The following is a 12,022-nucleotide window of genomic DNA, read 5'->3' on the forward strand; positions in this document are numbered from 1 at the left end:
CAATGAAAAATAGTAGGTGGGCTTACTGTATGCCACTACCACAGCAAAGACAATACTTTGAGGGTGTAACAAAGTACATTTTAAGACTCCAAAGCATGAACAAAGAGCTCTGATCGCTACATTGGAGCCCAGATCTGTCAAGCTAATCAAAACGAGGGCTCTGATCATGGAGGGAAGAAGGAAGACGGGTGAACAGAGTTGTCAGTAAATGACACAGGACCCCAAAAAACAGGAAGTATGTCTTTTTTGACTTTACAATCACCTGAACAAGCTTGAGGTATGTGCAGGGCTGTAGTCAAGGTAACACGTCGAGTCAAAGACCTTGAACTAAGTTAAGGAAAATTTGAGCCAAAAATCAACTCAATGCTTCATGATATATTTCAGATGTAACTAAATTCCTCTTTCTAGTTCTGTGTTTAATTAATAATATAATCCATATTTATCTTACAATGAATCTTTATACAGCCTCTCAATTCACGATCTGTCTGAAACAAGCATTTTTATCATCCTTTGCCTTTCCTTTAAGCTTTTTTCTGATTGGCTGCCTGTCACAGAAGGTCCGAGCAGCAAGTGGGTGGGGCTTCAGTGGTCAGAGTGTGTCTGAGTTAAATATATTACAAATATCATCTCTTTTTGAAATAACACAGATGCCAAAAAAGAAAACTGTGAAAACTAGTGTTTACAAAATTATACGGAATTGGGAATCTTTCTTGGTGTCTGCCATTTTAGCTTCTCTTCATTGGTCCCTGTTTTTCTTCTTCTCATACACAAAATCCCAAATAATGGGTCCCATTATATCTTAAAGATCTCATAGTACTGCAGCCTACATGTGGTTTCTAGAGTTTTCACGAATAGGAGGCAGAGCTCTCAGCTCTCAGGCCTCTGCTGGAGGTTTCTTCCTGTTAAAAATGAGTTTTTCCTTCCCACTGCCATCAAGTGCTTACTTATAGAGTGTAACCTGATTGTTGGGGTTTTCTCTCTATTATTGTAGGGTCTTTACCTTACAATATAAAGGACTTTGAGGTGTCTGTGAACTGGCGCTATTTAAGTAACACTGAAAACTGACTAACACTGACTTGAACAGAACTGAATCGAACATGGAGCATTTGGCACATGGGGAGTACTGGTAGTTATGTTGAATGCTGTATGTCTCTTTCACACACACACACACACACGCACGCACGCACACACACGCACGCACGCACACACACACACACATACACACACCCCACATACACACACCCCAAAGGAAATACGGAAAAACATCCCCTTTCATGTTCCAGATTCCTGTTCAGTTTTATCAATCAATCAATCAATCAATCAATCAATCAATCAATCAATCTTTATTTATAAAGCACTTTTCATACAGAAAATGTAGCACAAAGTGCTTTACATAGTTAAAAGCAGCCCACCCCACCCTTCAACTCACTCCCCACACTCTCATTAACATAAATGATGTGAATACACACATATCCCCCCCCCCCCCCCACACACACACACACACACACACACACACACGCACACTTAAAGAGTAAGAATTGGGCTGGATTCACATGAGCCAAGTGAGGAAACACTATAACAGGGAGCCATCTGCACCGGGAGCCGGTCACAGACCGCAGCCTCCAGGCTGGGCACACAGCAGGAGGGAGGTAAAGGAGCCCCCCAGCCAGGCTGAGAGGACCCCAGAGCCCCAGCAGCCACGGTCGATCACAGCCCCGGTGCAGAGAGCCCCCTCCGAGGAAACACTGGAGATATGACACAATAGGCTATATACAGGGTAAAATGATAAAATAAATAAGAACGGGATACAATATAAATATAAATATAAATAGAGTAAGGAGATTAAAAAATGAATAAGAATAAAATCAATAAATATTAGGTAAAGCCTAAATTAATAATAAAATAACAGGATAGAATAAATAAGCATAAAATAAATAAACGCTAAGTAAAAGCTAAATTAAAAAGGTGGAACATGTACGTTCTCTGCGGCCCTGAGCTCCTCCGGCAGGCTGTTCCACAGACGAGGACCATACCACTGAAAAGCTGCCTCTCCGTGAGTATGTGTCCTGACTTTAGGGACAATCAAAAGGCCAGTACCAGAGGACCTCAGGGTCCACGAGGGTTCATATGGTAAAAGCAGATCTGAGAGATAAGAAGGCCCAAGACCATTAAGACATTTAAAAACCAATAAAAGAACTTTAAAATCGATCCTGAAACACACGGGGAGCCAATGCAGCGATTCTAAAACCAGTGTAATGTGGGCCCGCCCTCTGGTCTTCGTCAGCACACGAGCTGCCGAGTTTTGCAAAAGTTGTAAAGTTGAAATATTCTTCTTAGGAAGACCAGAGAGCAGGGCATTACAGTAATCAATGCGACTGGTAATAAAAGCATGCATCAGCATCTCTGTGTTGGCCCGAGAGAGAATAGGGCGGACTCTGGCTATATTTTTTAGATGATAAAATCCAATTTTGGTTACATGTTTAATATGTGGGATAAAACCAAGCTCAGAGTCAAAAATAACACCCAGGTTTTTCACTTGTAGCGAAGGACATAGTGAAAATGCCTCTAATTTAGACAAGAGTTTCTCTCTCTGAGCCTCGGGACCGACGATTAAAACTTCAGTTTTGTCCTGGTTAGGCTGTAAAAAGTTTTCTGCCATCCAAGATCTTATATCTAAAATACAGTTAAAAAGGGCATCCATTGGTCTGGTGTTATCAGGAGACACAGAGATGTACAGCTGAGTGTCATCAGCGTAACTGTGAAAGTTCACTCCATGCCTCCTGATGACACCGCCGAGAGGGAGCATATACAAATTAAAAAGTACAGGGCCTAGAACCGACCCTTGAGGCACACCACATGTCATTTTATGGATCTTAGAGGAGCATGTATCCATACTCACCATAAAAGTTCTGTCAGAGAGATAGGAAGTGAACCAGTTGTGTACAGCACCAGAGAGGCCCACCATGTGTTTCAGTCTGTTTAAAAGAATAGCGTGGTCTACTGTATCAAAGGTTGCGCTTAGATCCAGTAGCACCAGGACTGAGAGCTTTTGGGCGTCCCAGTTACATCTAAGATCATTTAAAACCTTTAGGAGAGCCGTCTCTGTGCTGTGGTTCACCCTAAATCCAGACTGGAATATCTCCAGGATCTGTCTATCATTTAGAAAATCATTAATCTGAGTAAAAACAAGTTTTTCTAAGTATTTAAGTGAAGTTATTAAGAATCTTTTAAAACTTTTTAATTATATTGTTTTTTTTTTGTCAAAATTATATCACTGAGTTTTGAAAATGACTAAAGAGACAAATAAAGGACATGTCCTTGTCTCTGATTGGCTATTCTCCCTACAATCATACATGTGATTTAACATGTAATCACTTGAGAGCTGCTTTTAAAGGTCACTCCACCAATTAGCTCTGGAAAGGAGTGAGTCGCTTGATAATGTGTCTCATTCGTCTGTTTCAGAATCTTTTTCTGTCTCCTTACTTCCATCTAAAAACAGTTGGCTAAACGAATAAAAATAGAAAAGTGCTACAACCCTGAGGTCAGGCATTCATAATTCATGTGTCAGTGTCTGAGATGTGATCACATTTTTGCAATTCTTCAGCAAATGTCCGACTGGGGCACTGAGGCTGTCAGGATCATCAAAACCTCAGATGGGAAACAAATATCCTGTTGGACAGGATTTTGTCAGGGATCACAAATCGTCTCTATGAAGCTGCGGCTCGGTGCTTGTTCACATTTGACTTTCGGGTCAAAGTGAATCCAAGTCAGAACTGATCTAATTGCTGACATGATAAACAATTTACTGATGAAGACATAAAACAAACTTTAGCGCTTATTTTGATCCCTTATCTATTGAGTAGGGGTTCTCCGTAACATTACTTGAAAACAAAAATCCTTTAGGCAGAGAAAAAAAAATCCTTTTGATCTTTGACAATCATTTTATGCCTATAGTTAAAAATTTATACTTGAATCTTACACTGTAAACCCGAATGTTCAAAGTAATTAAATAGATTAAGTAGTGTATACTCAAAGTCTTTAAAAAGTTCTGTTAACTTAAATATGTCAAGTTCGTGTAACATGTTCTTCTTTTTGAGTAAATGAAACTAATAATATTTGATTGAATTGAACTATTTCTATATTAAGTAAGCATCACTTAAAATCATAACTTAAGCACAACGTAACACAGTTAAGTTAGGACATATAAGAATGGTAAAGTCCTGTTATTTTTGTTGTTTCAAGTATAGGATTTAATAATAAACTTAATTTATGTAGCACATGCTAAAATACAATAAAATCTCAAAGTGTTTCACCAAATAAGTGAAATCAAATTGTCTTAAATGCATTAGTGGAAGACAAAATGTATTTATTTTAATATTCATTGTTTTATCAATGTATCCTACATATATATTTTTAATATTTTCCGCAAGTGTTGAGCAGCTGCAGGAATCAATTTTTATTCCGAGTTAATCTCTGATTCACCCTCCGAAGCGGAAGGCGGCGCTAATGAGCATTAATACGAAACACAGAAGAAGTAAAGGTATATGGGCGGGAACAGCACCAAAGAGGCAACACGGACGACTGGAGAAAGTTGGACCTAACCGCAGCAACTAGCATCACTGGACTTACAGTAAGTTTTCAATGTTGATATTAGTTTATTGTTAAAATACGAATATTTAGTTGTATTTTGGGTGCGTGTCGAAAAGAACAGCAGAAATGTCGGGTCCGTGTTTTTTATGTGCTTTGCTGCTCTCCCCGAAGGAAACTTTGCGCTTGCAGAGCTAGCATTAAGTTGTTGTAATGAGGGTCGCAGGCTGTTTAAAAAGTTAGATACTACTTGTTCTAGAGGTGGCGCCCGGTCGCCTAGTATGAAACAAAGTGTTTTAATCTCTTTAAATTTTTAAACCCCCTCTCATGACTCAGAATAGTTGGGTCCAAACAAGCCCGTTGTCCCTGCAGTTACACAACGGAGATGCCTGTCTGCAGTGAGAGTGCTTTCAAGCTGTTTTCTTGTTAGAAACGCTATATTTTAAACTATATGTGCAGGGTTAGGGTTGTGAAGGAGTGAAGGAGCTCTTGGACCTCTGGCCTGCTCTAAAAATGGAGTCTGAGGTAATATGGATCAGCTCTCTTTAAAATGAAAATTGTAATTCTTACTCATGTGGCAGCTTTTTGCTGCTTTATAAAGATGTGCGAGATTCTTCAAATTGAACTGTATTGTCCTTCTGCTGTAGTTGTATGCAGAGTTTCAGCGGATTACAAATCAGAACCTGCCCAATACATTCTACGCTGAACTTGACCGCCATCTTCCTCGACTGATGACCTTATTCAGACAGAAGGCATCAAAAACTGGGAAGACAGCTGATGCCCTGGCTGAAATTCTAAGAATTCACAATGAACAGGTAATAATAGATTGTTACACATTTCATAGGTTGAACCAGTGGAACATTGGACAGGTTCAATGATTTAAATGAGCTTTTTGAATTTTGCTATTACTCCACTTTGTGTTTGCTATTTGTCTGACTGTATTAAAGATGTGAACAGGTTATTTGTGGACATATGTTCTGATTTGACTGTTGTTGTTGTTGTTGTTCAGTAAACTCACCAGTATATACAATTCTGTTTTTATCTGGAAATAGGAAATCCATGATATCCACACCAAGCGCACTACCGTTCTCCACGCCCTTCCTGTCTATCTGCGTGAGGATGTCTCTGGATTTTTCAGAACCTGCACTGTGAGTGTCCTTAAGTATCTAACAGATACTACTGTGTATATAAACAGTGCATCAAAGTACAAACATGTATTTTGATGCACTGTTTGGACTTACCTTTGTTTAGTCTACCCATACGGTTTCCATGTATGGTCTTTTCTGTCTCCTCACTACGAATGAACTGAATTGGTGTTTTGTTGAAAGTGATAAGATGTTTAGTAAAACATTTTCCTGTGTATTTCCTTTAGCTTAGTTTCAGTCTATCTCACACCACTTGATTCTCTGGTGAATTAGCTGATTTATGTGTGCAGAACATGGATCTTCTGTTTTTCACCTCTTACAGTGAGACTCAGGTCTCCCTTGTAAAAGAGGTATTGGATCTCAATTGGAGTTGGTAAAATGAGAAATTATATGTCGTCTGTTGTATTTCTTGGGTTAGATTGTGATTAGTATCTCTTTTTCATTAATTCAGGACGAATCTGATGAGTTGGAGCTTGATGGTGTTGAAGTGGCCCTCTTCACTGTCATTAGTGACCATGACACGACAAGTCCAGTTCACTACCAACCTGTGAAAATCTCTGTCGTCATTGAAAGTGATGCCGTGTTCAGTCTCCCCAGATTTGGTGAAGCCTTCCTGGTAATGTTTGGACTGATCTATGCACCTCAGCTACCCCAAAGCCCTGACCAACACTTTAGAATTTACTCAAAAGATTTTACTTGGTCTAGAAAGTGGTAAACTGTCACCCAGGTTACAGACCCTCAAGAATGACTTGGTTATGTAGGAACTCATCTGAAAGAAGGATGCAGGGTGAAGCATTATAAAAGGCTAGTTCAAAGTTCTCTCCTTTTATCTAAATAATGCCTCAAAACGTTATTGCATTCAGCCAATAGGTCCAAACTATACAACGTGCCTTTGTTCTCATTAACATAATGCAAAGCAACACTAATGTTTTGTGTGTTTTAATGTTTTTCGTAATACTATTTCCAAAACATTGTGGGCTGCGCAAGATGACCTAAATTTCACTGTTTGATACTGGTTAATGTAAAACAAATAGCATTGTAATTCACTCAAATTGCTGCCCTGTTGCCTTATTCAGATATTCAGATATTAGCCAGAGAGCCAAAAGCACATTTTGATATTATTTATTATTATTTGGCATTATTTTTCATTACTCTGACAGTTTTCCTGACTAAACAATTTTTGGTCTACTTATTTTAATTTATAAATGTTTTTGTTAATTATTTTTAATTTATTTATTTATTTTTAAAAAAAAATGTATTTAATTTCAACATAGTGCTAAAAGGGAGCAGGCAAGATACTGTTCAATGGCAGATGTTTATGACTTTTGCATATTAAGTTACCGATACTCAGTGTAATTGAGGCAATCAATTGCCTCAAAAATTTTAAGTTTTGGGTCACATGTTTTTAAGTATCAAGTAGTCAACATATTTGACTAACGTGTACTTAAAATAATGACAACACAAACTAATAAACATTTGAGTTTTGTTAACATAAAAATGTTGTGGTTGTGTACTTATTTTTTATAAGTTCTGTGAACTTATTTCTTTGAATTTGTAAACTTGAAACTTTAAGTCATATTAACTGCAAATATTTGAGTTGACCGTTCTCAAAAGATACAAGTACCATGTAATCCAAACTTTTATGTTCTGGAAAAATTTGACTTTTGAGTTGATCAACTCAAAAAAATTGAGGCAATCGATTGCCTCAATTTTTTTGAGTTCTGGTAACTTATTCGGGTTTACAGTGTAGGCTGCAAAATCACCCCCATGATGAATCTGCTATCTTTTGGTGCATTGTGGACATTTTCTGTCACCAGCCAGCTAATTCAGACAAACATCTACTAAACACTTGTCCTATCCGGTTATAACTGGCTCTTAGGCACCAATTTATCATGAATGGCTTATGGAACTAAGGAGCACTTCTTTTCATATGATTTCCTGCCAATTACCAAGAGATCAGGGCTGCTCACTGACTCTTACTGAATTTCTGTTCCAAGAGGGGGAGAGGAAAAAAAGAGACACTGATTCAGCAGAGATGAACTGGCTACCATGGTAACAAGCCACGGTGGCATTAATTGTGGCATCTTAAAACATAGAACCGGGGCTCTGTCACTTAGAAGAACTGTCGCTTGTTTCACCTTGTCACCAAATGAATGGATTTTTGATGGCTTATTTTAACCTTATAGGGTAATGTGTTTAAAGTTTAATTGGTAAAAAATGTATTTTGAAGAGAGAGGGAGAGGGAGAGAAAGAGAGGGGCAAGCGGGTAGAAATACATAGGCTGGTCTGACTTCACTGCCAGACATTTAAAAGGCCACAGAAGCAGGCGCATCACTTTCTAAATAACAGAAAGCAAAAAATAAGATTAAGGCTGTGGTTTTGATCGTAAATGTTTATGTAGGCAGATATATAAAAGACAAAAAACTGAGAAGCAGCTATCACTCAGGGTGACTGAGAAAAAAAGCAATAAAGGGTAGTAAATCAGAATTTCCTGACATGGTAATGTATTCATTCTCTAAACATTCTCCACTTCCCTACAGTTTCGTACTTGATGTGACGCATGATACAGCAGTATGGCTGAGAGGTTGAAAGAAATATTATTTTCCAGTGTAACACTGTAATTACACATTTTTTGTGGGATTTTTTCACTTCCTTAAAAAAAGAAAGAAAATAACATGAAAAATTGTCTACTTGAAAAATAAAATCTTTAGTATTTTCTGTAGAACCACAACTTTTACACTGGGAGGAGGAGACTGAGGTGAATAAAACAAAACAACAAACAATCTAACATAGAATATAACATACAAATATTAGATCACACTGGTATCTCACAGACAATATGCAATGCAACAACAAAATAGGAGATGTATGTAGGGGTAATATTTTTGTTTTTAAGATGTTTGGCCATAGATTTCATTAATTAATAATAATTAGCTTGTGTCGTCTTTTTATTGGTTTATCTAACCAATAGATTTTCTTTCTTTCTTTTTTGTGAATCCCAAAAAATCTTTGCAGCGGATCATGTTCCTAGATTTCTAATCCTTGTGTAAGCAATGGATCCCTTATGTAGGTAATCAGTTTTCCTATTAAGTTCCTATTAAGTGCTGATGCTTTCATTATAAGATTATTAAAATGAATCAACTTTCTGCCACTTATAATGCAACATTGCATTCAATGGAAGACTTGCAGATGACAATGCAACTTTTTCTGTAAGTACTGAGAGTTATGCATCACTAATTGTTGCCCTTCAATTTGTAACAACAAGAAATGCACAAGATCTTCTTGATTAAATATTTCTAGTATAATTATGAATGAAATTATGATATTGATGTAACTTTAAAAACTCATTGAAGGATATTAAAGAAATTCAAGGATTCAAGCATTATACAAAGTTGATTATTTGTGTTCCTTAGTAGGTAATTTGATGGTGAAATTAGAACTCTGTGTTTTCAGTCACTGGGATGAAAATCTGGCACGGGTGAACATCTGATGAACAACAATGCATGGCCTGACTGCAAGGAGAAAGCCAATGCTCCATGCTGCTAAAGATGAGCCAGAAGGCAGTTTGCTTGTGGGCGGATGTGACAAAAATAGAAACCTTGGTTTTAAATGAGAAAACATTCAAAAGCGTTCTAGTGAAAGAACCTTATTCCATGACATGGTGGTGGTACTATCATGGTTTGGGCCTGTTTTAGTGCTTGTGTCAAAAAACAGTGTTTACATGCATCTTCCTCCAAAAGGATGTGTATATTGTAATACTCATATTTCTGAAGAATACATTAACAGTACGGAGTATATGCTATGTTTGTCTCATTTTACAAATATAAATAAATAAATAAACACACACACACACACACACACACACACACACACATATATATATATATATTAGGGATGCACCGATACCGGTATCGGGTATCGGCCTCGATACCACATTTTCTAAAGTACTCGTACTCGTTAAAAGTCCCCCGATACCGAGGACCGATACCACGGTCTGAGACCTGTCTATGTAAGGGTTAATCACAGGTGCCGAGTGCCTGCCCCCAGGCCCCGAGTGCCCACCCCCAGGCCCCGGCTGCAGCTCAGAGCGGGGAGAAAGCGAGGCGAGACATATCAGCTGTGTGGAGCTATTTCAAAGTGAACGAAGGCGTGAAAACAAAGGTGGACTGCAAATTGTGCTCAGCGAAATTGTCCAGAGGAGGCTCGAAAGGTAGTGCATTTAACACAAGCAATTTAATCAAGCACCTAAAATCCCAACACAGCAACGAGTACAAAGAGTTTGCCCACGCTTATTTACCCATGCTTATTAGCACAGAGGAGCATAGCTGATGCTATAGCAGTGGGACGGAAAATAGTTGGGCATTTTAAACATTCCGCCTTAGCCTACTCCCGCCTCGAGGACATTCAGGGACAGCTCAACCAGCCAATAAAGAGACTGCAGCAGGACGTACAGACGCGCTGGAACAGCACGTATTACATGCTCCAGTCCCTCATTGAGCAAAAACGAGTGCTGGGCGTGTATGTGTCGGAGCATGAACTCCCTGACTATCTCACCGCTCACCAATGGGCTCTTATGGAGACGACTGTTGCCATCCTCGCCCCCTTTGAGGAACTAACTAAAAAAGTGAGCAGCTACGACGCACTAGCCTCTGATGTCATCCCAGCTGTGACTGTGCTAGTGAGACTTCTAAACAGAGAAACAGACGAACAAATTTAAAATTAAATTTTGTTTTTTTATAATTATTTATTCTGTAATATGTTGCATACAGCATGCTTTTCATTTTAAATAAATGTTCTTAATTCCAAACTAGTCCCTTGTTTGTTTGTTTTTTGTTAAATTATAGGACTAAAGCTGTTACCTGCAAATTTAAATCATGTTTTTATTAAGTACTCGGTATCGGTATCGGCGAGTACTGAAATGCAAGTACTCATACTTGTTTCCGAAAAAGTGGTATCGGTGCATCCCTAATATATATATATACACACACACACACACACACACACACACACACACACACACACACACACACATATATATATATATATATATATATATATATATATATATATAGACCAATTTTGTCATATGGTAAAAAATCCTTAATAAAGCTTTTCAATGAAGCAGATGATAACTGAAAGCTTTTTTCTTCTCCTGATTCACAAACATACATGCTTTCTTAGTCTTAGATTGCTAGACTTTCAGCAGGTCAGCTGTGACTTGTGTTGTGTTGGTGGTTGGAATTTGTGGATAGATGTGTATGGATTTCAAGTCAAACATTCTGCTGATTCCTACATATGGCATCACTGATCAATGCATCGGGAGAGCTGCTCCTGCTGCCGCCCCTGCCAATAGCTGTATCGACTTCCAGTCTGCACTTGACCAATCTTTTTCTCTACATGACACATCTGCAAGACCTTTGCTGCATAATTACAAAGAGGAGGTGTACAAAGAGATTCAGAAGAAGTCACTACAATGTGAATCTTCAGGAATAGAAACACCTTCGGTCTTTAGTAAAGAATAATACTAGCTTATATTCAGTAAAACTAATATTTTAGACCTGATTATCATAGCTATGTTGTTTATGGCTTAACTTAGACCTCGCTTGCCTTGTGTAGTAATTTGGCCTCCAATTGTCCTTTTTTAAAATCTTACTTGTGAGAAATCTCTGTGTGTCCATCTGTTCAATTTCTATTATGATAACTGTTTAGCTGAACTACTTTAAATTTGGGAAGTATATTATGGGGACTTGAGTAAGTACAGTGCCAGCTTATTTTGGCAAAATGTTTTGACTGCTGGCTGCTCCACTCTGTGTGTAGGGGGAGGGGCACAAATATGCAAACATGCATGTATGTTTTGGCTATCTTTGTGAGGACAGTGACAAATTACTTGATTTAGATTCTGTAGGACTTGGCAGGTGCACCCATTTTCTATCGCCAGTCATTGGCAGCACTTAAATCCAACTCTCCTCTCCACTTGTCACCGGGTTGTTATCCTACTCTGCATGGTAGCTAAGCTCCAAACCATTTTGCAAACTTTACCTATACTTACCTGCTTGTCTTCTACTCTTCTTCAGTAGAAAGTCCTGCTGATGTGCTTGCTGAAGTCCTTACTTGTGAACCTGCTGGATCCACTCTCTCACGGCCTCTTTTTTGGAAACCTATCTGCCCTGGAGCCTCAGAAAAAAGAAAGGAAAACTTACTTGATTTGAGTGTATGCAGCCTTCATCGATGTAAATTATCTTTGAAGTTGTTCATTAAATGCTGTGGAACAGATGTCATTGGTCTTTTTT

The sequence above is a fragment of the Aulonocara sp. 'chitande type north' Nkhata Bay genome, linkage group LG23 (assembly GCF_057382095.1).
Source record: "Aulonocara sp. 'chitande type north' Nkhata Bay isolate Kocher_YH1m ecotype deep benthic linkage group LG23, A_spYH_male_GT1.1, whole genome shotgun sequence".
Classification (NCBI taxonomy): Eukaryota; Metazoa; Chordata; class Actinopteri; order Cichliformes; family Cichlidae; genus Aulonocara; species Aulonocara sp. 'chitande type north' Nkhata Bay.